The sequence below is a fragment of the Mustelus asterias genome, chromosome 22 (genome assembly GCF_964213995.1).
Source record: "Mustelus asterias chromosome 22, sMusAst1.hap1.1, whole genome shotgun sequence".
Taxonomy (NCBI): domain Eukaryota; kingdom Metazoa; phylum Chordata; class Chondrichthyes; order Carcharhiniformes; family Triakidae; genus Mustelus; species Mustelus asterias.
Genome location: NC_135822.1, coordinates 38,745,864 through 38,771,736, shown reverse-complemented (window position 1 = coordinate 38,771,736; position 25,873 = coordinate 38,745,864).

Sequence of the window (25,873 nt, the reverse complement as noted above, 5' to 3'; positions counted from 1 at the left end):
TGACACTAATAGATAAACTTTAACTTTAAACTTTAAACTTCTGGCTAGTGATGTGATCCTGCTTTGACGCGGATGTGAGTTGTGCAGCTCTTGCTGTCTTTCTTTGGGCGAGGTTATAGCCCTAGCCCCACCCACCCCCACAACAACACCCTATCTTCACCAGTTATCTCCAGCCTCCTTTGTTGGGAGGGCATTAACAGCTCTGACTTCAACGCCGGAATTCTACCGTCCTGCCCGGCATGGGAATTGGAGCGGGCGAGGGGCAGACAATGGGAAGGTCCATTGACCTCGGGCAGGATTTTCTGGTCTCGGATCGATAGAGGCTGGAAAATCCCACGCCACATATCTGCACCCTTGCGATGCTGGGTCTCTTTCTGTCCACATCCTTATGTATTTCACTGAGACCGGCAAAGTCTCTATCATACGCAGTGCCAGCACTATCTCTTGTGGAACCGGCAGTGATGCCACTATCTGTGGCAAGGGCAACAAGCTGAGCGCATCTGCATTCGATATCCGTGTCCCTGGGTGATGCTGAAAGGTATAATTGTACAAGCGAATACGAGAGGCCACCTCTGCACTCTTGCTGAAGCTATTAACGACACTGGCTTGTCTTCTCTGAACAAGCCCAGCAATGGCTTCTGGTCTGAAATAATTGTAAAATGCTGACCAGAAATGTACTGATGGAACTTTGTAACTGCATATCTTACCGCCAAGCTTTCCTTGTCTTGGGAATATTTATTTTCTGTATCTGACAACGCCCTTGAGGCAAAGGCAGTTGATCTTACCGCTCCATCAAGCATTCTGCGGGTCAAAACTGCTCCCATTCCCAGCGGTGATGCCTCACACGTCACCAACAAGAGTTTGGTTGGATCGTGGCGCACCAATAATGCCGATGACTGCAGAGTCTGTTTGATTTTTGTGAATGCCTCTTCCTGGTCTTCTCCCCACCTCCAACGTTGATTTTTTTTAACAGCTGGTGGAATGGGGCTCAGGCGGTAGATACATTTTGTAGAAACTCACCAAATAATGCTGAGAAATGATTTTAATTCAGAGAAGTTTGTTGGCTGTGGAGTCTTATACTTTATCTTCCAAAGGGTGCAAATCCCCTTCATCCACCCCAAAACCTAAAGAGGTCTCTGTGTCTGCTGGGAAAGTGCATTTCTCCTGTTTCAGTCTAACTCCTACTTCTTTAAATCCCTTCAAAACTATCTCCAAATTGTTTCAGGTGTTGCTCCTGTCATTAAAACATCGTCGACATAAACCACTACATTTGGGATGATTTGAATAGACCTTCCATTGTACATTGGAAAATAGTGAGACTCCAAAAGGCAGTACATTGGTATAAACCCCTTGTGAGTATTGATAGTTCCCAATCTCTGTGAGTCCCCATCCAATTCCAACAGCTGGTAGGTGTGACTGAGTCTATCTTGGTATATTTTAAACCTCCAGCTGGTTTTGTGTAGAGGTCTTCAATGTTAGGTCTGGGCTATCTGTCTATTTGAGCTCCTCTATTAACTGTCAATTTAAAGTCTCCACAAATCCTTATTGCCCGAACCGGTTTGGGGACAGGGACTGTGGGTGTGGCCCATTCTGAGAATTGAACAAGCTTTATGATTCCCAATCCTCCAGCCTCTTGAGTTTGACTTTGACCTTATGATGAAATGCATAAGGCACAGGCCGAGCCCTGAAAATTTTGGTGTTGCCTCCGGATTCAAATAGATTTTAGCTTTAGCTCCCTTTATACATCCTAATTCCTTTGGGAAGACCTCGGAGTATTCACATAGCAGTTCCTGAAAACCTCCATCTCGCTGATTTAATATCTCTAACTAATGTAGCTTAATTTGCTTAAACCAATCATGTCCCATTAAATAAGGTCGATGTCCCTCCATTACCAAGCCAGGTAACTGTGCCAACTGATCCCATAGGACACTGCCACTGTTGCTGTCCCTGAAGTTGGACTTTATTGCTTTATTGGACTCGATCAGTACCTGCCGCTTACCGCCACAAGTGGTTTAACTCGCTTACACGCTGTTCTGCACATTCTTTTCCTTGAGCCAGCCCCACCAGTTTTTCCAGAGAAATTTTGGTCTCAACCAATTACTTCCTTTGTCTATTCAGGCTGTTCATGCCATAGACCAAATGGTCCCTTAACATTTCTCCTAAAGCTGGGCAAATTCACAATGCTCTGCCAATCCTCTCAATCTGCCCACTAAGCCGAAGATTGTTCTCCCTGGCTCCTGGACTGCCGAGTGAAATTTGTACCTCAACATCATGATTGAGGGTTGGGATGAAAGTGATGCTTAACCAGCTCAACTGTCAGCTCAAAAGATTGGGCACGCGCTCTTACCAAAAACATTCAAAGTGTCAAACGAGCATGAAAACGGGAGAGAATTGCAGCCATTCTTTTGGGTGAGCTAAAAATCCAATCTCACCATAAGACCATAAGACATAGGAGCAGAATTAGGCCACTCGGCCCATGGAGTCTGCTCCACCACTCAATCATGGCTGATACTTTTCTCATCCCCATTCGCCTGCCTTTTCCCCATAACCCCGACCCCCTTATTAATCAAGAACCTATCTATCTCTGTCTTAAAGACACTCAATGACTTGGCCTCCACAGCCTTCTACAGCAAAGAGTTCCACAAATTCACCACTCTCTGGCTGAAGAAATTCCTCCTCATCTCTGTTTTAAAGGATCGTCCCTTTAGCCTGAAGTTGTGTCCTCTGGTTCTAGTTTTTCCTACTAGTGGAAACATCCTCTCCATGTCCACTCTATCCAGGCCTCGCAGTATCCTGTAAGTTTCAATAAGATTCCCCCCCCTCCATCCATCTAAACTCCCAACGAGTTAAGACCCAGAGTCCTCAACTGTTCCTCGTACGACAAGCTCTTCATTCCAGGGATCATTCTTGTGAACCTCCTCTGGACCCTTTCCAAGGCCAGCACATCCTTCCTTAGATATGGGGCCCAGAATTGCTCACAATATTCCAAATGAGGTCTGACCAGAGCCTTATACAGCCTCAGAAGTACATCCCTGCTCTTGTATTCTAGCCCTCTCGACATGAATGCTAACATTGCATTTGCCTTCCTAACTGCCGACTGAACCTGCATGTTAACCTTAAGAGAATCTTGAACAATGACTCTCAAGTCCCTTTGTGCTTCTGATTTCCAAAACATTTTCCCATTTAGAAAATAGTCTCTGCCTCCATTCCTCCTTCCAAAGTGCACAACCTCACCCTTTTCCACATTGTATTCCATCTGCCACTTCTTTGTCCACTCTCCTAACCTGTCCAAGTCCCTCTGCAGCCCCCCTGCTTCCTCAATACTACCTGTCCCTCTACATATCTTTGTATCACCTTCAAACTTAGCAACAGTGCCTTCAGTTCCTTCCTCCAAATCGTTAATGTATATTGTGAAAAGTTGTGGTCCCAGCACTGACCCCTGAGGCACACCACTAGTCACCGGCTGCCATCCTGAAAAAGACCCCTTTATCCCCACTCTCTGCCTTCTGCCAGTCAGCCAATCCTCTATCCATGCCAGGATCTTGCCCTAAACACCATGGGCTCTTAACTTATTTAACAGTCTCCTATGCGGCACCTTGTCAAAGGCGTTCTGGAAATCTAAATAAATCATGTCTACTGGTTCTCCTTTATCTAACTTCCTTGTTACATCCTCAAAGAACACTAACAGATTTGCCAGACATGACCTCCCCTTGACAAAGCCGTGCTGACTCAGTCCTACTTTATCACGCACTTCCAAATACTCTGCGATCTCATCTTTAATAATGGACTCTAAAATCTTGCCAATGACCGAAGTCAGTCTAACCGGCCTATAATTTCCCGTCTGCTGCCTCCTTCCCTTCTTAAACAGCGGTGTCACATTAGCTACTTTCCAGTCCTCTGGTACCCTCCCTGCCTCCAGTGATTCCTGAAAGATCACCACCAATGTCTCCACAATTTCCTCAGCTATCTCTTTTAGAACCCTGTGGTGTAGTCCATCCAGTCCAGGTGATTTATCCACCTTCAAGCCTTTCAGTTTCCCCAGAACCTTCTCCTTAGTGATGGCCACTACACTCACCTGTGCCCCCTGACTCTCCTGGAGCTCTGGCATCCCACTGGTGTCTTCCACTGTGAAGACTGATGCAAAGTAACTATTCAGTTCCTCTGCCATTGCACAAAATTGCACGAAAATCACACAAAAATGAAGCAAGTTTTGTTTCCTGCCAGCAGGGGGAGGGGCTGGGGCCTAAGCTCACCGAAAGCTGACAGCTCACAACAGAGGGCGCAATTGCATTTGCGCAGATCTCTCCATTCTGTGCAACAGCACAGCATGGAGAGATCTGTCACTGCCTCCCCTCAGCTATCGCTGGCCTCCATGGCCGATCCCCCCACCTGCACGGAGCGGCTGATCACCCCCCCCGCTCAACCCGGCCCAATCGATCGCCGGTTGCAGGGTGCGCAGCATCCCCCCACCCTTAGGCCGCGCACCCTTCAGGCCCCACCCCCTTGGCACTGCCCAGTGCCCAATGGGTACTGCCAGTGTGCCAGGCTGACAGTGCCAGGGTGCCTGGTGGGCAGTGTCAGGGTGCCAGGCTGGCTCTGCCCAAGGGACACCCGTTTCTCCCAATCTCCTGGGGTGTGGGCCTCAATGGCCTGCGGTCCTACCGGCAAGGTCATCACAACAGGTCCCCGTTGATGCAATCTTTGCCGGAAAGGCCGCTAAGGCAACTGAGTCCAGACGATTGCGTCCCAGGATCACTTGGAATATTTAAATTCTATTTAACAAGAATTTGCATCTTGAGATCAGCTTCATGCCCTTTTCGGGTGTGAGGCTGATCTCGCCGGATATTCGGGGCCTGTAAGATCACACTAGCTGAGAAATCGGGCGCAAGCCCAATTTTTTGCCTCTATCATGATCTTACCGGCTCATTCCGCCCATCGACTGGCGAGACAAGAAGGTAAGGTCACCCCCCCTCCCTTCCCCTGACCACCCCCCTCCCCCGCCCCCCCCTCCCGGGTATCTGGAGCATCAGGCAATGTTGACCTTCTGATTAAAGTGTCTGTGTGCCACAAATACTGAGCAGAATAACCTTCCACATTTCTTTTTCAATTTGATTTATTATTGTCACATGTATTGGGATACAATGAAAAGTATTGTTTCTTGCGCAATACAGACAAAACATTTTGTATATTGAGTACACAGCACAGTGGTACAGTGGTTAGCACTGCTGCCTCACAGTGCTAGGGGCCCGGGTTCGATTCCTGGCTCGGGTCACTGTCTGTGTGGAGTTTGCGCGTTCTCCTCGTGTCTGCATGGGTTTCCTCCGGGTGCTCTGGTTTCCTCCCACAGTCTGAAAGATGTGCTGGTTAGGTGCATTGGCCATGCTGAATTCTCCCTCAGTGTACCCGAACAGGTGCTGGAGTGTGGTTACTAGGGGATTTTCACAGTAACTTCATTGCAGTGTTAATGTAAGTCTACTTGTAACACCAATAAATAAAAAATCTGAACATAGGGAAGAAGGATAGGAGAGGGTGCAGAATATAGAGTTCCATTCATAGCTAGGATGCAGAGAAAGATCACCTAATATATGATATATCCCTTCAAAAGTTTTGATTTGTTCAGTTGTTATCTCATTCGCTATAAAAAAGTAACATAGTCTCAATATACTGACCCCAGTTTTCTACCTCGGGGTCGAAATGTTCTAATTTCCTGATCAAAGGCATTTTAACAATGTGTCTGAGCCTTGCTTTCCCTTATCTTCGATGCTCCAGTTTCTTCCCCCTCTCGCCGTGCACTGTGATCCCCAAGGAACTTGGAAACATTTTTCTCATCGATGGTGACTCCATGGGTCTTCAGGACAAACAGCTTTATTGCTGAAGCAATGATTAACTACATATACAAATAGGGTCCGACATAATAACTATGTGACTATACACAACTCCTCTGTGGCTCCAACTGCCAATCCTTCCTGACCCAGGATACACGTCCTCACACACAATTGGCTCAGCTTTCCGCTGTGACATTCCATTGGGTCCAGCCAGACCACATGTCTCTTGGGGAATGGCCCCTTAAAGGAGGCCACATGATCCCAGTGATCAAACTGCTACAGTGGGATCTTGCTGTGCGTACATTGGCAGTCATGTTTCCCACATTACAACTTCAGTGGTTGTGAAGTTGCTCTGAGAGTCTCACTGAAGATTCTTACTTACTGAGCAAAGCCTCCCTTGCTGGTTGGCAATGATTAACAACAGCACCACCTTTAATGCAAAAGCCACAGAATGAAACCTCTCTTAACGTTGCTGGCCTGTCCCTTTAAGATTGATATCATGATGTTGATATTGAGATTACGTAGCTCAGGCAGCAACAGCCCCGGGTTTAGATTGAATAGAGGTTGGAATACAGAGCCACTTTTATGTCATTTAGAACCTTACACAGATTGAGGCCATTCTGCCTGTCGGATTTATGCTAGTTCTTTAAGTGAGCTCTCCTGGTCCCGCACCCCAGCTTTCCCCCATTACCCTGCCAATTAATCCCCTTCAAGTATATGTCCAATTGCCCTGTCAGGTAGTACGTTCCAGACCTTCTCAGCCTTGTTTGAAAACTATTCTCCTCCTCCCCACCGCCAGCCCCTTCAGCTCTTTTGCCAATTATTACAGATCTATGATCTCTTGTTACCAAGCCACTTGCTGGAGGAATTACTTTCTCTCAACTCACTGTATCGCAGCCCCTCATAATTCATGCTTCTTATCATGTCTCCACTTGACACTCTCTGCTCCAAGAAAAACAATCATTTCAAATCTCCACAGTCCCTCATCCCCGTACAATCTCATGTAGTGTTACAGTCATAGCTAGGGTGTAAAGAAAGATCAACTTAATGCAAGGTAGATCCATTCAAAAGTCTGACAGCAGCAGGGAAGAAGCTGGTACGTGATCTCAGACTTTTGTATCTTTTTCTGGATGGAAGAAGGTGGAAGAGAGAATGTCCGGGGTGTGTGGGGTCCTTGATTATGCTGGCTGCTTTTCCGAGGCAGTGGCAAGTGTAGACAGAGATAATGGATGGGAGGCTGGTTTGCGTGATGGATTGGGCTTCATTCATGACCCTTTGTAGTTCCTTGTGGTCTTGGGCAGAGCAGGAGCCATACCATCTATAAAAATTGGTGAGAGTCATGGTGGACATGCCGGATTTCCTTAGTCTTCTGAGAAAGTAGAGGCGTTGGTGGGCTTTCTTAACTATAGTGTTGGCATGGGGGGACCAGGACAGGTTGTTGGTGATCTGGACACCTGAAGTTTTCGATCCTTTCTACTTCGTCCCCGTTGATGTAGGCAGGGGCATGTTCTCCACTGCGCTTCCTGAAGTCGATGACAATCTCCTTCGTTTTGTTGACATTGAGGGAGAGATTATTGTTGCTGCACCAGTTCACCAGATTCTCTATCTCATTCCTGTACTCTGTCTCGTCATTGTTTGAGGTCTGAATATGCTGCCCCTGGGTCTCTCTCTGCTCATGCACTGCCCCTCAAGATGGACATACTGCCTCTCCTTGCTGTTTCACATCCTCACACTTACACACAATTAATCACAGCAGCCCCGTGTGCCCACTTCACCAGACAATGTCCTCCGGAAGTCTTTTTACTCATTTTTTTCTTATTCATTCATGGGACATGGGCCGTCGCTGGCTGGCCAGCATTTATTGCCCATCCCTAGTTGCTCTTGGAGGGCAGTTGAGAGTCAACCACATTGCTGTGTCTCTGGAATCACATGCAGGCCAGACCGGGTAAGGACGGCAGATTTCCTTCCCTAAAGGAACCAGATGATTTTTTCTGACAATCGACAATGGGTCATCAGCAGATTCCTAATTCCAGATTTTTTTTTATTGAATTCAAATTCCACCACCTGCCGTGGCGGGATTCGAACCCGGGTCCCAGAACATGACCTGAGTTTCTGGATTAATAGTCTAGCGATAATACCACTGGATTATCACCCACCCCCGCACCCCTCCCAGTCTGCTACTATCTAGCTCACTAATTATGACATTGCCAGGTTTCGCATCATCTGCAAATTTTAAACCTGTACTCCATTATACCCAAGAGCATTGATATAGAACAGTTGTTCCCACCCTGTGGTCGGTGATGGTACTGCAGGGAGTCTGTCAGGAACAATGATTGCAATGACGTGTGCCTAGTATAGGGAGGTGAAAAAGAAGTTGGAAAAGTATTCAGCGTGCTCAGTGCTGTGTGACAATGAGAACATCTCAAGGGTTCAGTCCCTAAAGAAGTGAAGCAGGACAGATAGGAAAGCCTTCAACTGCATAAATGCGATAAGTATTATGAGAGATAGCAGAATGCAATTGGTCTTGACAAGTGCTGCAGTGCCATCGTACCCAGATCTCATGACATTGCTTATCCACACACTCACCTGGTTCCGCAGGAGGGGATACAAAGCCCTGCTTCTGTCTTTTCACACATGGAGGTGGTTCCGCTGGCTGCAGCACTGAGCCAGTCTTTAGTGCCATTGCTGGCTGTCTCGCAGAGTCTAAGGGGCACTATTAAACTAAACCCATGCCATCTGATTCACAAGGAATGAATGTTAAATATAAACATAGAAACTAAAAGCAGGAGGAGGCCATTCGGCCCTTCGAGCCTGCTCTGCCATGCATTTTGATGATGGCTGATCATCCAATTCAATATCCTGATCCCCCCCTTCCCCCCATGTCCCTTGTCCCTTGATCCCGTTAGCCTCAGAGCTATATCTATATGGATGGGAGGTGTGCAGAGCTTCGCTGCAGCGCCAGACAACCAGTTTTGTGATTTGAGTTGTGTTCCCAACCCAAAATTCAAGCGTTACGAAATCCTTTTGCAAGCCTTGATGATGACATTCTCCCCATGTCGGCTTGCGTTTCCTCCGGGTGCTCCGGTTTCCTCCCACAATCTGAAAGACATGCTGGTTAGGTGGATTGGCCATGCTAAATTCTCCCTCAGTGAACCCGAACAGGCGCCGGAATGTGGCGACTAGGGGATTTTCACAGTAACTTCATTGCAGTGTTAATGTCAGCTTACTTGTGGCACGAATAAATAAATGCAGATTTCTGGAATTGTCTGTGGCAATGCTTTAATGCTGAAATTTTCTCCAAACTACCGACTAACTTTTGGCTTAATGTTGCTTCGGAATACCCAGAACTATCCGATAAGGCAGTAAAGTTACTGATGCCTTTTCCAGCAACCTACCTTTGTGAAAATGGATTTTTAGAGCTTGTCGTATTGAAGACCAAATATCAGAATAAACTTAGCGTTGAACCAGATCTCCGATTAAGACTATCTTTAATTTTGATTTGATTTATTATTGCCACATGTATTGGTATACATTGAAAAGTATTGTTTCTTGCGTGCTATAGAGACAAAGCATACTGTTCATAGAGTACATAGGAGTGAAGGAAAGGAGAAGGTGCAGAATAGTGTTACAGTCATAGCTAGGGTGTAGGGAAAGATCAACTTAGTGCAAGGTAGATCCATTCAAAAGTCTGATGGCAGGAGGGAAGAAGCTGTTCTTGAGTCGGTTGGTACATGACCTCAGATTTTTGTATCTTTTTCCCGATGGAAGAAGGTGGAAGAGAGAATGTCCGGGGTGCGTAGGGGCCTTGATTATGCTGGCTGCTTTTCCAAGGCAACGAGAACTGTAGACAGAGTCAATGGATGGGAGGCTGGTTTGCGTGATGGACTGGGCTTTGCTCATGACTCTTTGTAGTTTCATGTGGCCTTGGGCAGAGCAGGAGCCATACCAAGCTGTGATACAACCAGAAAGAATGCTTTCTATGATGCATCTGTAAAAGTTAGTGGGAGTCACAGCTGACATGCCAAATTTCCCCTGCCTCCTGAGAAAGTAGAGGCGTTGGTGGACTTTCTTAACTATCATCCCTGGAACCTGACATTCAGCGTTTGACATCGGCCAATCAACATCAGCCTTCTCATTAGATAAGCCCTATCTGTTTCCACTGATAGGCCTACTGTAAGTAAGTGTGCTGTGATGTGTGCAGTGTATTTGTGAGTGTGCATTTGTGAGGGTCTGCCTCCTAATCAACACCTCATGGTGCCTAAAGCACTGCTCCCCGGAACTAAAATGCTGCCCCTACTACCTTCCGTGGGAGTTCACCTCCATTATCCTGAGAGCAGTTCACATCTCACCCCACGCGGACATCAAGATCGCGCTGGATGAAATATACATCACTGCAAATAGCCTTGAGACGAAACATTCCGAGGCCTTATTCATCGTGGCCGGGACTTCAATCAGGCCAAGCTCAAGAGCGCACTACCAAGATACCACCAACACGTCTCCTGTTCCACCAGAGGCCAAAACATCCTAGACCAGTGGTACTCAAATATCAAACATGCCTACTGCTTTATTGGCTGCCCACACCTTGGCAAGACCACAAGGCTGTGCTCCTGCTCCCGGCTTACAAACAAAAACTGAAACGGGAGAATCCGTCAAAGAAAGTCATGCAATGTTGGTCTGAGGAATTGGATGATCTCTAACGGGGCTGCTTGGAATCAGTGGACTGGTCAGTATTTAAAAACTCTGCGACCAGCCTGAACAAGTACGCAACTACAGTAACTGACTTCATTAGTAAGTGTGTAGAAGACTGTGTGCAAAGAAGCAAATCCATGTGTTTCCCAACTGGAAACCATGGATGAACAGGGATATCCACTGCTTGCTGAAGTCCAGGTCTGAGACATTCAAGTCAGGTGACACTGACCTATACAAGAAAGCCAGATACGATCTATGGAGATCCATCAAAGATGCCAAAAGACAGTACCGGACCAAGCTAGAGTTCCAGGCTAGCCACACAGACCCCCGCTGACTATGGTGTTGTGGGAAAAGTACCACTCGGAGACAGACTTAAAGATTCAACACAGTTTTATCGGACAAAGCTTTGGGAGAAGTGCTGGGCTCTCCGCAGTGCACGCAGTCACCTTCTCAACATTACAATGGCAGTTGAGCATCTTTATACTTTTCAAATAATAGACAAGTACGGACATTAGCCGTTAGCACATCGTTATACAAATAATAGACAAGGACGGACATCGACAGTTAGCACATCGTTACACACAGAGTAGACAAGGACATTGGCAGTTAACACATCGTTCTACATAGAGTAGATACATTTATGCATTTATGTCCCTCATCAAGGACTGATCTCGTTATCAAAAACTCTTTGTTTTGGGTCCTGCTTTTATCTAAAGCTAAGGTGCCTCCAGGTCTGATCTGTTTCTTGCAGCAATTTAAACACTAACAGGTTTTAACTCTTTGTGTAATGTCTGTGCCCAAGTCAGTGCATCTTAATGTCTTTCCCAGAGTCCATTTTGCGCCAGGTAACCATTTTGTGTCCTTTAATTTGGATTTTACTCCAACAATTCCCCCTTTTGGTCAGGATTATGATTTAATAATCCACAGACCAACAACAGCAGCATCGTGGGTCCGGCAATTGGTATGCCTGACTCACAACCAGCAGTTCGCGCGGTCACAGGTAGATGTCCACCTTCTCGCCTTTTCCTTCCTCGTCGTCCTTGGTATCTTCGGGAGTTCCCATCAGGTGTTCTTCTTCGGTGACCTCACTCGCTCCTGGCACAATCCGAGTCGTCATTACTTTGCAGCAGACATTAAGACATCCGACAATTAGGCAACAGACAATTATTATTGCAACGAGAACTTATCAGTCCATGCATTAAATAGGACCCCCAGGATCCCCCCACTAACCATTCGAGCCAGCTACTCCCCTTCTTGGGTCCTTGTCTAAAGTCATCAAGCTGCTTTCTTATATTATTAATGGCTTGGGTGATATTGTAGGATTCATCTGTAACATGCGTTATACATTTGTCTCCTATTATTGTGCATACTCCCCCTATTGGGCTAACTGATAGTTTACTGCTTGGCGGGTCTGCTGTGCATATAATCCTAATTCAGCCAGTTCTTGGTTGACAGCCTCCAGTGCCTTTGAGGTGCTGTTTCCCAGGATGGTTAATCCACAGATAATATGGTTTCTATTTTCGGCACTAATTACTCCTGCTGCCCCCCCCCATCAAACGGGTATGTCCATTCAGCTGAGCTGACATGAGTCCCATTACACTGACCACAAATGAGCTGCCTTTTCTGACTTTACTGTTTCTAATTTGTCATTTACTACTGCCCATCCTGTCCGGGGTGATCCTTCCACGTATTTACGTGAGCCATCTACAAAAAGGGTCTCCTCAGCTGTTCCTTTACCCTACCTTCCTTTACATCCATATCTACGTCTCCACAGTTATGTGGTTCTCCTGTACCCAAAATTCCTTCTGCTGGGTTATCTCCTGTGTCTCTTACTATTCTAACTGATTTGCTGGGAGGTAGGAGGACGGCTTCCCATTTAGCCCTTCTCATGTTCGAGACGGACCTTAACTTTCCTGTATTTAGCATTTCCACCAAGGTGTGTTTGGTGTGGAGGATTATATTTCCTGTCATTGCTATCGGTTCGCTAACCTTTACGGCCCAGGCGGCGCAATCCAAGGCGGCTCTGCACCTCGGCAGTCCGGTTACTACCGGCCCTTCTGCTGTTTCATAGTAACCTATGGGTCTCCGTTTATCGCCATGATCTTGCGTTACTACTGCAGAGTAGAACCCCCCTTCATTGTTACAGTGTATGTGGAAATCTTTATTGGAATCTGGTAGTCCCAGTCTGGGGTTGATATCAGTTCTGCCTTTAATTTGTCATAAGCCTCTTCTTGCTCAGGTCCCCATTCTATGGAGTTTAAAGCTGGCTTTCCCTCTTTAACTAGTCTCTGTATAGGCTCTGCCAATTTTGCAAACTCCGGGATAAAACTTCGGCTATAGTTAAACAGTCCCAGCACCTTCCTGACTCCTCTTACGGTGACTGGCCGTGGCATTTGTTGTACCGCCTTCTTTCGTCTATTGGCATCTCTTTAAGCCCTTGTGATATTAGGTGTCCTAGGTACAGGACTTACGCTTTCCCGATTTGTGCCTTTTTGGGGCTCACCTTTAACCCTGCGGTTTTTAGTTCATTTAACACTAGGTATAGTGCTTCCTGATGTCCTGACTTAGATTTTGAAGCTATTAAGATATCATCCATGTATTGTAGAATCATGCTGCCCTCTGGTAGTTCCACCCTGTTCAGGATGTCACTCATTACTCGATGGAAGATAGCGGGGCTGTTGTGGAATCCCTGCGGTAGGCGAGTCCAAGTGTACTATTTGTCTCCCACTGTAAAGGCGAATTTGTCTTGGGACTCGGGATCCAAGGGTAGGGACCAGAATCCATTGGCTATATCCAATACAGTAAAGATTTTATTCTCCGGTGATAATCCATTCAGGATTGTCGAGGGGCTCGCTACAATGGGGTGCAATTTGGGCGTGACTTTATTGAGACCGGTGTAATCTATCGTTAGCCTGTAGCTTCTGTCGGGTTTGCTCACTGGCCAGGTAGGGGAGTTAGTGGTACTCGTAGTTTCCCTCAGGATTCCTTTCTCCACTAACCCTTTAACTATCTCCACTACAGCTGCCTCTGCTTTTGGTTTTATCGGGTATTGTCGGTGGGGCTTATGCTCCGGGTACCTTTATCGGCTCCGTTTTAGTTAAGCCAGTGTCTAATTTTGTTCCAGCCCATACTCCGGGGACGGAGGCACAGATGGTTCCGAACCCCTCTGTTTCTAGTCGCCAATCTCTGGTGGTGGCTGTGGCCACCTTGATAGTCTTGAGGTGACTCGGGAGTCTTCCTATTCTGGTTTTCGACTGTCCCGCTTTGGCCAGATTAATTCTCCCTTCCCACAGTCAATCAAAATCTCATACTCCTTCATTAAATCATTTCCCATTATTGTACCCTCATTATTTTTACATACATAGAATCTCATAGGTATATACAAATTATTTATTTCTACTAATGTGGTCTCGCTCAGGTAGGCGGGTGTTTTGTTCCCTCCTATCCCTGTTAGATAAATCATCCTACTTGTAGTGGGTAAGGGAAGGTCGGTGACAGATATGGATGCTCCTGGGTCCACCAGCATCTCACATTGCCTGCCCCCTACCAGTGCAGACACATAGATCCTTCCCTACTTCTTACCCTTATGAATGGGGGCTGCAGGTCGTCAGTCTTGCTGACCTCAGAGGTTCCTTAGTTCCTCCGATTCTGCTGTGGTCATGGATCGGGGCGGGGGTCTCCCATGTTTGTCCCAACATATTGCTTCCGTGTGTCCCTTTTTCCCACTGTTTCCAATTTTATTCCCTTTCCTTGGGACCCAGCACTCATTTGCAAAATGTCGTTGTTGGCCACAATTGTGACAGGTCAGTTTGGGCTTAGTTCCGCTCCCGCTACCGTAGGCGGCTACTCTCTCTGGTTTTATCCTCGTCTGAGATTTCTCCTCCCCGCCTCCAAGTACTAGCCCATTCCACTAGTTCATCATAATCCTGGGACATGATCACTCCCATTTTTAGGATGGTTTGGTGAGCGCTGGAGAGCCCATCCTTGAAAGCCTGGATGAAAGCTCGATCCCCACGGTCTGGGTTTCCTTGCCCTGAGCATTCCTCGTATACTTATACTGTACCCACTTTCTCTGTTGTTCTAAGGTCTGAGAAACATCCCAGCCATTCCTTTGCATCTTCTTAATTAGCGCGTGTCTGTCTGTCATGTATTTCTCAATGAGAGAACCCGCAGGTCCCCACTTAGTTTCTCTATTTGCCATCGCGCAGACTTCACTCCCCCCGGCCACGATTACTTCCGAGCAACGTGTTTTCTTCACCGTTTAGGGTTTCTATCTATACTCACGGCCACGATTACCTCCTCTGCAACGTGTTTTCTCCACCGGAGTCCGACTCTAGGTCAGAGTGATCAGCTCCTTTTCCGCACCGGTTTACAATGTGACAGACCAGTACACAAACTTTCATGCAAACAGGTGGCAAACTCTGCGTTTGTTCGCCACTGCAGAGTTTGATGTTAAATGACCTTTGCCACTTGTGCTTCACAATCCTAAGTGTCCTTGTGCCTCTACGCCCACTTCAGGGTCCTGACCTTCACGTGGGGGATTTTCCCCTCTTAACAACCGGTCTAAGGCTGCGCATTTGAGACAGGCACTTCCTTGTCCTTTAGTCAATCAGCACAAGTAACAGTCAATACTTGTCTCTATACCGTTAACAATCAATACTTATTTCTATACCCTAATTTTTACCCATTTGTTGACTCAGTCTGACTCCCACAGATTCAATGATCTCTACCCCAGTTCGCCGATCGAGGCCAACCGATCCAACTCACCAGCAGTGAGACCCTGCTCGCAGCACCAATTGTTGTGGGAAAAGTACCACTCGGAGTCAGGCTTAAAGATTCAACGCACAGTTTTATCGGACAAAGCTTTGGGAGAAGCTCTGGGCTCTCCGCAGTGCACGCAGTCACCTTCTCAACATTACAATGGCAGTTGAGCATCTTTATACTTTTCAAATAATAGACAAGTACGGACATTAGCCGTTAGCACATCATTATACAAATAATAGACAAGGACGGACATCGACAGTTAGCACATCGTTACACACAGAGTAGACAAGGACATTGGCAGTTAACACATCGTTCTACATAGAGTAGATACATTTATGCATTTATGTCCCTCATCAAGGACTGATCTCGTTATCAAAAACTCTTTATTTTGGGTCCTGCTTTTATCTAAAGCTAAGGTGCCTCCAGGTCTGATCTGTTTCCTGCAGCAATTTAAACACTAACAGGTTTTAACTCTTTGTGTAATGTCTGTGCCCAAGTCAGCACATCTTAATGTCTTTCCCAGAGTCCATTTTGTGCCAGGTAATCATTTTGTGTCCTTTAATTTGGATTTTACTCCAACAATGGTATGGTCTGTAAGATATAACAGGCTACAAGATGATGGCATGTAAAATCCCTCCCAATGCATCCCTCCCTGATGAGCTCAATGCATTCTATACCCGTTTTGTGCAAGAGGCCAGTGAGAGCACGCCCTCCGTTGGCCTCGGGAAGGATCATACAAACCTTGGGCGGACATGCTGCTAAAATTCAGCCCTGAATGTTCTTTCAAATGAACTCAAGAGTTTCCTCAGGGTAAGGAGTTTGATTTGATTTGATTTATTGTCACATGTATTGGGATACAGTGAAAAATATTGTTTTTTACGTGCTATACAGCCAAAGCATACCATTCATAGATGACGTATGGGAGAAGGAAAGGAGAGGGTGCAGAATATAGATGAACTGCCGATGAAGGCATGTAAAATCGCCGGTTCCAATGCACCCCTCCCTGATGAGCTCAATGCATTCTATGCCCGTTTTGAGCAAGAGGTCAGTGACAGCATGCCCTCCACCCTGGAAGCCCTGGATGAACCTGTATTTGGGGTCACCATTGCAGACGTCAGAGCAGCTTTCTCGAAAGTTAACCCACGGAAAGCGACTGGCTCGATTGGGGTACCCGGACGAGCACTCAGATCCTGTGCGGATCAGCTGGCGGGGGTATTCACAGACATCTTCAATCTCTTTTTACAACAGTCTGAGGTCCCTTTCTGCTTCAAGAAGGTGACCATCATCCTGGTACTAAAGAAAAGTCAGGCAATGTGCCTTAATGATTATCATCCTGTGGCTCTGACATCCATCATTATGAAGAGCTTCGAAAGGTTAGTCATGGCACGAATCAATTCCAGCCTGGATCCACTACAGTTTGCCTACCACCGCAACAGGTCCACAGCAGACACCATCTCCCTGGCCCTGCCCTGTTCCCTGGAACACCTAGATAACAAAAACACCTATGTCAGATTCCTATTTATTGACTACAGCTCAGCCTTCAACACCATTATTCCTACAAAACTCATCTCCAAACTCCATGACCTGGGGCTCGGTTCCTTCGTCTGTGATTGGATCCTGAACTTCCTAACCCACAGACTGCAATCAGTAAGGATCTGCAACAACACCTCCTCCACGATCATCCTCAACACTGGTGTCTCACAAGGCTGTGTTCTCAGCCCCTTACTATACTCCTTAAACACCTATGACTGTGTGGCCAAATTCCCCTCCAATTTGATTTTCAAGTTTGCTGACGGCACCACCGTAGTGGGTCGGATCTCAAACAATGACAAGACAGAGTACAGGAATGAGATAGAGAATCTGGTGAACTGGTGTGGCAACAATAATCTCTCCCTCAATGTCAACAAAATGAAAGAGGTTGTCATCGACTACAGGAAGCGTAAAGGAGAACATTCCCCTGTCTACATCAATGTGGATGAAGTAGAAATAGTCGAGAGCTTCAGGTTTCTTGGTGTCCAGAACACCAACAACCTATCCTGGTCCCCCCATGCTGACACTATAGTTAAGAAAGCCCACCAACGCCTCTACTTTCTCAGGACGCTAAGGAAATTTGGCATGTCCGCTACGACTTTCACCAACTTTTACAGGTGCACCATAGAAAGCATTCTTTCTGGTTGTATCACAGCTTAGTATGGCTCCTGCTCTGCCCAAGACGCAGGAAACTACAAAGGGTCATTAACGAAACCCAGTGCATCACTCAAACCAGCCTCGCACCGATTGACACTGTCTACACTTCCCACTGCCTCAGAAAAGTGTCAGGAAAAAGGTATAAAAGTGTGAGGTCATGTACCAACCAACTCAAGAACAGCTTCTTCCCTGCTGCCATCAGACTTTTGAATGGACCTACTTTGCATTAAGTTGATCTTTCTCTACACCATAGCTATGACTGTAACACTACATTCTGCACTCCCTCCTTTCCTTCTCTATGAACAGTATGCTTTGTCTGTATAGCGCGCAAGAAACAATACTTTTCACTGTATACTAATACATGGAGGATAGATAGAGTGAACGTTCAAAGACTATTTCCTCGGGTGAATGGAGTGGTAACTAGGGGGCATAACTATAGGGTTCATGGTGGGAGATATAGGAAGGATGTCCGAGGTAGGTTTTTTACTCAGCGAATGGTTGGGGTGTGGAATGGACTGCCTGCAGTGATAGTGGAGTCAGAAACTTTAGGAACATTTAAGAAGCTATTGGATAGGCACATGGAGTACTTCGGGATGATAGGGAGGAAATAGCTTGATCTGGGTTTCAGACAAAGCTCGGCACAACAACGTGGGCCGAAGGGCCTGTTCTGTGCTGTACTGTTCTATGTTCTATGTGACAATAAATCAAATCAAATCAAATCATAATCTATGAGAAATAGCTGCATTTTTAATACCTGTTTATATTATAAGTTTGATTCCCATCGCTATGTTAAGATATGTTTAAAATGTTTTGTGTACGTTGTGGCCTGCAAAAGCTTTTGATGACAATCTCATGGTCTACTTAAAGGAAAAGGTTGGGAACCAGTGATACAGAACAATAAAAGGTTATTGTGTTGATGCTTGGGAGACCCCACTCCATACATATCTCCATTAATATCCGTCCATCACGATTGTTGTGTATTTGAAAGGGCTGCAGGTTGCTTTAAGAGCTGATTACTTGACTTGATTTTGATGTCATTAGGGTGCTTGCAGAGGCTGCTATTTTACTTTCAGATTGTACTCTGTACAGTGCTGAGAGCAGCTTTTCAATAAACCTTGTTGTTGTGAGTTTGAATCTACATGTGCAAACCACAACTTTGCTTCAAAACCCACAATCCCTAATATAGTTTAGACATTACATCTATCCCTGCCTCCTATCCCTAAACAATTATACACTCAGGTTACCATCATTGCCTTATTCCCATGTGCTTCTATTTTCTGAATAAATCTGTTTTGAGGAACTTTATCATATATAGTCAACAGCTACTGCACTAACTTCCTTAACCCTCTCCATTACTTCATTAATCCTCTCCATTACTTCATTAACCCTCTCCATTACTTCATTAACCCTCTCCATTCCTTCATTAACCCTCTCCATTGCTTCATTAACCCTCTCCATTGCTTCATTAACCCTCTCCATTGCTTCATTAACCCTCTCCATTGCTTCATCAACCCTCTCCATTGCTTCATTAACCCTCTCCATTACTTCATTAACCCTCTCCATTACTTCATTAACCCTCTCCATTGCTTCATCAACCCTCTCCATTGCTTCATTAACCCTCTCCATTGCTTCATTAACCCTCTCCATTGCTTCAATCAGGTTACTCCAACATGGCGTGCCTTTAAAATATCCAGGCTGACTGTCCCCTATTAACCCTTGCTTCTCCTGATGAGGATTAATTTTGTCCTTGTCCATCATTGACATTAGACTGGTTGGCTGATGGCATTTTTCCTACTCACCTTTTTTTTGAACAGGGGTTTAGGGTGTGCAACCCCCCAGTCCCCTGGCACTGCTTCCATATCCATGGAGGACTGGGAAAAATTTGGTCAGTGCTCTTAATATTTCCATCCTACCTTCCCTTGATATCCAAGAATGCATCCCATCTTGACTGGGTGACTTGTTAACATTGAGTGATACCAACCTATTTAACATCTTGTTTCTCTCTGGCTTTTGTTGCTGCATCCATCGTCCTTTGGGGAATATGTTTGGTTTCTACCAGGATTTTTTCCATCTGGAAAACCTATCATTGCTCATTTTCTGTTTCCACAGGCTATTTTTGTTTTGGTACACCTTCACTAGATTTCTTCTCAAATCAGGGAAATTGTCTCTTCTACTATTGGATATTGGCACCTTTGATTTCTCTTCTTTCCCTCCCATCAATATTTTAACTCTTTTATGATCGCTATTGCTCAGATGCTCTACAGCGACACACTCCACTTGTGCAACTTCAAACGGGGTCCATCAGGGTCACTCAGCCCTTGACCTCCTTCCAGTCTTGGTCCAAACAAGGACAAAAGAGCTGAATTCCAGAGGCAAGGCGAGAGTGACAGCTCTTCACATCAAAACAATGTTTGGCTGAGTGTGGTATCAAGGAGTCCTAGAAAAACTGAGGTCAATGGATATCAAGGCAAAGACTATCCACTGGTTGGTGTTGTGCCAACACAAAGGAAGATAGTTGTGGTGATTGGAGGCCAATCATTTCAGTCCCAGGACATCACTGCAGGAGTTCCTCAGGATAGTGTCCTAGGCCCGACCATCTTCAGCTTGTTTTTTTCAATGACCCAGCTCCGTCTTAAAGTCAGAAGTGGTGAAGTTTGCCAATGACTGCATGATGTTCAGCACCGTTCGTGACTCCTCAGATACTGACGCAGTCAATGCCCACATGCAGCAAGACATGAACATGTAGGCTTGGCAAGTAACATTCGTGCCACACAAGTGCCAGGCAATGACCATCCCCAAGGAGAGAGAATCCAACCATCTCCCCATGATATTTTATGATATAATCATCATTGAGTCTCCTATCATACATACAAACTTACAAATTAGGAGCAGACGTAGGCCATTCAGTCCCTTTGAGCCTGCAGCACCATTCAATAAGAGCATGGTTGATCTGATTGTAACCTCAACCCCATGTTCCTTCCTCACCCTGACAATCTTTCACCCCCTTGTTAATCAAGAATCTATCCAGCTCTGCCTCAAAATATTCAAAGACTTGGCTTCCACTGCCTCTTGAGGAAGAGCGTTCCAGAGACTCACCGCCCTCTGAGAGGAAACATTTCTGTCAACATCCTGGGGGTTGCCATTGTCCAGAAACTGAACTGGACCCAGCCATATAAATACTGTGGCTACCAGAACAGGTCAGAAGCTAGGAATTCTGTTGAAAGTAACTCCCTCCTGACTCCCCAAAGCCTGCCCGCCATCTACAAGGCACAAGTCAGGAGTGTGATGGAATACTCTCCACTTGCCTGGATGGGAGCAGCTCCAACAACACTCAAGAAGCTCGACACCATCCAGGACAAAGCAGCCCTGCTTGATTGGCACCACATCCACAACCTTAAACATTCATTCCCTTCACCCCTGACGGACAGTGGCAGCTATGTGTACTAGATACAAATGCACTGCAGGAACTCACCAAGACTCTTTTGATGGCACCTTCCAAACCTGTGACCTAGAAGGACAAGAGCAGCAGATAGTTGGGAATTTCACCATCTGCAAATTTCCTTCCAAGTCACTCACCATCCCGACTTGGAAATACATTGCCGATGCTATTCCTCTACTGAGGCTGGATCAAAACCCTGGAACTCCCTCCCTAACAGCACTGTGGGTGTACCTACCTACACCACATGGACTGCAGATGTTCAAGACGGTGGCTCACCACTACCTGCTTGAGGGCAATTAGGCATGGGTAATAAATCATAGAAGAAATCATAGAAACCCTACAGTGCAGAAGGAGGCCATTCGGCCCATCGAGTCTGCACCGACCACAATCCCACCCAGGCCCTACCCCCATATCCCTACACATTTACCCGCTAATCCCTCTAATCTACACATCTCAGGACACTAAGGGACAATTTTTTAGCATGGCCAATCAACCTAACCTGCACATCTTTGGACTGTGGGAGGAAACCGGAGCACCCGGAGGAAACCCACGCAGACACAAGGAGAATGTGCAAACTCCACACAGACAGTGACCCAAGCCGGGAATCGAACCCAGGTCCCTGGAGCTGTGAAGCAGCAGTGCTAACCACTGTGCTACCGTGCCGCCTGATGCTGGCCTAGTGGGCAGTGCCCACACCCTGTGAAAAAATAAGATATTCTGAAGTTACATCCAGAACTGCCTCCTTGGGCGAGAAACGTGCTGATTAAAACAGTTCTCCTGGGCACCCTTTAGGCATTCTTCACAATCCTTGTACTTTCCTCTCTTTACTCGCTGTCTATATTAGGGGAATTGGAGAGTCCTTCTCCCCCTGCTTCATGGGTTGCATCCGATTCAGGTGGGGCTGGCTTCAGATACCAGCAAAGCCACAGAGGAAATTCAGAAGAGTGCTATTCAGGTGCAGGATGGGTGCTGGTGGGGGTGGCAGGGGCAGGGGCGAGGGAAGAGAGAGTGGGTGGGAGGAAGGGTTTGTGCTCAGTTTCCCTGCATTGCACCTGCTTTCAGCATCCAATGTGGACGCCAGGCTTCGGAAAATCCAGCACCGCATTGTTCCACAAAAGCACTGCCTGCTTCAAATCGCAGAATCCCCTGAAATACTGCCACGTGTAATGGAATATCCGAGTGAACATCTCAAAAACAACAATACCCACCGCTAAAGCAGCAGACATCCCGTTCTGACATCCCATCCAACATAAAAGGGTTGATTGTATTCTGAGCTGCTAAACCCAGCCGAGTTATTTACCCACTGACGGAGATACATAAAATGCTAAAGGGGATTGATAAGGTGCGTGCTGAACAGATGTTCTCCCTTGTGGGACAATCTAGAAATGCTCTCCAATTGCCTGGATGGGAGCAGCTCCAACAACACTCAAGAAGCTCGACACCTCCAGGACAAAGCAGTCCTGCTTGATTGGCACCACATCCACCATCTTCAACATCCACTTCCTCCACCGCTGACAATCAGTGGCTGCTGTGTGTACCATATACAAGACCCACTGCAGGAACTCACCAAGACTCTTTTGACAGCACCTTCCAAACCCGTGACCTAGAAGGTTGTAGATATAGAGTGGGAGGAAGTAGGTTCAAAACTGAGATGAGGAGAAAGTATTTTTCTCGGAGGGTTGTGAATCTGTGGAACTCACTGCCCAGAGTGCAGTGAAGGCAGAATCAATCAGCAGATTCGAGAAAGAGATAGATATGTTTCTGATGAAAAGCAGGATAAAGGGTTATGGAGAGGAGACAGGGGAGTAGAGTTGGGTTCAGGATAAAATCATGTTAAATGGCAGAGTGGGCTCAAAGAGCTGAATTGCCAACTCACAGAATTACAGAATACTACAGTGCAGAAGATGCCCTTCGGCCCATCGAGTCTGCACTGATGCATGAAAGGTCCTGACCTGACCACCTAATCCCATTTGCCGGCACATGGCCCATAGCCTTTAATGTTATGGCGTGCCAAGTATTCCTGCTCCTAATCTCTATGTTCCTATAATTCAAGGCTTCCTTTTGCTTTGCAATAAACAGTACGGACACCCTTCCCTTAAAATCGGGGTTGAAATCTTTGCTGGCACAGTGGTTAGCACTGCTGCATTACAGCACCAGGAACACAGGTTTGATTCCAGCCTTGGGTGACTGTGTGGAGTTTGCACGTTCTCCCCATGCCTGCGTGGGTTTCCTCCGGGTGCTCCGGTTTCCTCACACACTCCAAAGATGTGCATGTTAAGTGGATTGGCCATGTTAAATTGCCCCTTAGTGTCAGGGGGATTATCAGATTAGATACATGGGGTTACAGGGAGAGGGCCTGCATGCATGTTCGATGGGTTGAATGGCCTCCTTCTGCACTGTAGAGATTCTATGATTCTAATTGTTAACATCCCAAAATCTTGCACCTTTTGCTGTGATTCGGGCCACATCGGTTTTGTTTTTCCTGTTGTACGAATACATATAAAGATCATTTATATGGAATTTTATTCCTTTACTCCTGAACACAACTATCATTACTTAAGTAACAAATTACAGACATGTCAATTTCTGACTTGAGACAGGTTTGGAGGGCAGGCCACAATCCCATTGGCCACCTTGGTGATTGGGAATCCATTAAGCAGTCGTCATTTACATTTTTACATATGCACTGGGGTCCATTTTCACTCAAAGAAAGAAAGATTCACATTTATATTGCTCCTTCTACAACCTCAGGACCGTATTTCACAGACAGAAACATTTTTAATGACGATTATAATGTTGGAAATATGGCACCCAATTCACTCACAGCAAACAACAATGTGATAAATCGGATAATCGGTTTTAGTGATGGATTAATATTGATCAAGGCCGGAATTCTCCAGCTGTTCTTGTCCCCACCACAAGCGAGGATGGAGAAGTTGGTGCTCAGCTAAATCTCCATTCACCGCAGCGGGACCGGAGAACCCCGCTGGAGTCACTGGAGATAGCTCTCGAGTGTTCGTGAAACGGGTTCTAAGGTGGCACCCATCTTAGAGAGAGCAGATGAGGTTTAATGCCTCACCCAACAGGAGGAGGGGGCACCCACCTCCAACAGTACAACACGGGAGCTTGAACCCCTGGGGTGGTACTTGAACGCGCAACTATCTGCCCCAAAGACGCAAACGCTACCAACAAACGCTAACGTTTCTCCTTCGTTGGCTTTAATCAGGTTGTAATGACTTCCAAATGATGTTGGCAGCTTCAGCATCTCATCAGGAACAAGAGCCCAAAGCACCCACCCCTATCAGGCGCTTGTAAGATGGCTAGTATGGTGGCCAGGTTGTAAGTGCCAATGTACAGCTGTAGTTCAGCACAATGCCCTTTGAGTTTCACTGTCAGATAGCAGAACGTGATGGAGATCAATGAACACTAATGAGTCGACATAATCCTTTTGTTTTTACAGTTCTACTGACGGAAAATGAGGGAGCTTCTACTCACCTTTCTCCTGATAGCCAGCAGTAAGTCCTAGACCGTACCTCATGTTTCCTGTCTGCCTCATATCTCAATAATAAATAGCCATGGAATGTTAAAATCGCATTTTGTTATAGTTAGAAAAAGCTTCCAATGACTTACCACTACTGTGGTTCCTGCACAGAAGATGTTAATTTTATGCATGAAATTATTTACAAAGCAAAAGATGGATCACCGGGGTGGCACGGTGGCACAGTGGTTAGCACTGCTGCCTCACAGCGCCAGGGACCCGGGTTCAATTCTGGCCTCGGGTCACTCTCTGTGTGGAGTTTGCACATTCTCCCCGTGTCTGTGTGGGTTTCCTCTGGGTGCTCCGGTTTCCTCCCACAGTCCAAAGATGTGTGGGTTAGGTGGATTGGCTAAATTGCCTCTTAGTGTCAGGGAACAAGCTAGGGTAAATGCATAGGGTTATGGGATAGGGCCTGGGTGGGATTGTGGTCGGTGCAGTCTCGATGGGCCGAATGGCCTCTTTCTGCATTGTAGAGATTCTATGATCCCTAATGCCTATACTGCAGTGTGAATGGTTGTCACCTAATATTTGGAGATCATAGAATCATAGAATCCCTACAGTGCAGAAAGAGGCCATTCGGCCCATCAAGTCTGCACCGACCACAATCCCACCTAAGCCCTATCTCCGCAACCCCACATATTTACCCCGCTAATCCCTCTAACCTACACATCCCGGGACACTAAGGGGCAATTTAGCATGGCCAATGCACCTAACCCGCACATCTTTGGAGTGTGGGAGGAAACCGGAGCACCCGGAGGAAACCCATTCAGATACAGGGAGGACGTGCAAACTCCACACAGACAGTGACCCAAGCCGGGAATTGAACCCGGGACCCTGGCATTGTGAGGCAGCAGTGCTAACCACTGTGCCACCGTGCCGCGAAAATGCCCAATCTGACTGCAGACACTGGGATTGACTTTATTCATAGACCATTCAGCCCACAGTGCCTGTGCTAGCTCTATCTTGAAAGAACTATCCAATTGGTCCCACTCCTGCACTTGCCCTGTGACATAGAATTCACACAGAGAGAAACCATTTGTCTCAATAAGTTATGTTCTGCATGGGATTAAGATTCAATAAGATGCTGAATTGATTTGATTTGATTTATTATTATCACATGTATTGGGATACAGTGAAAAGTATTGTTTCTTGCGCGCTATACTGACAAAGCATACCACTCATGGAGTACATAGGGGAGAAGGAAAGAGAGGGTGCAGAATGTAGTGTTACAGTCATAGCTAGGGTGTAGAGAAAGATCAACTTAATGCAAGGTAGGTCCATTCAAATGTCTGATGGCAGCAGGGAAGAAGCTGTTCTTGAGTTGGCTGGTACGTGACCTCGGACTTTTGTATCTTTTTCCCGATGGAAGAAGGAGGAAGAGAGAATGTCCGGGGTGCGTGAAGTCCTTAATTATGCCGGCTGCTTTTCCGA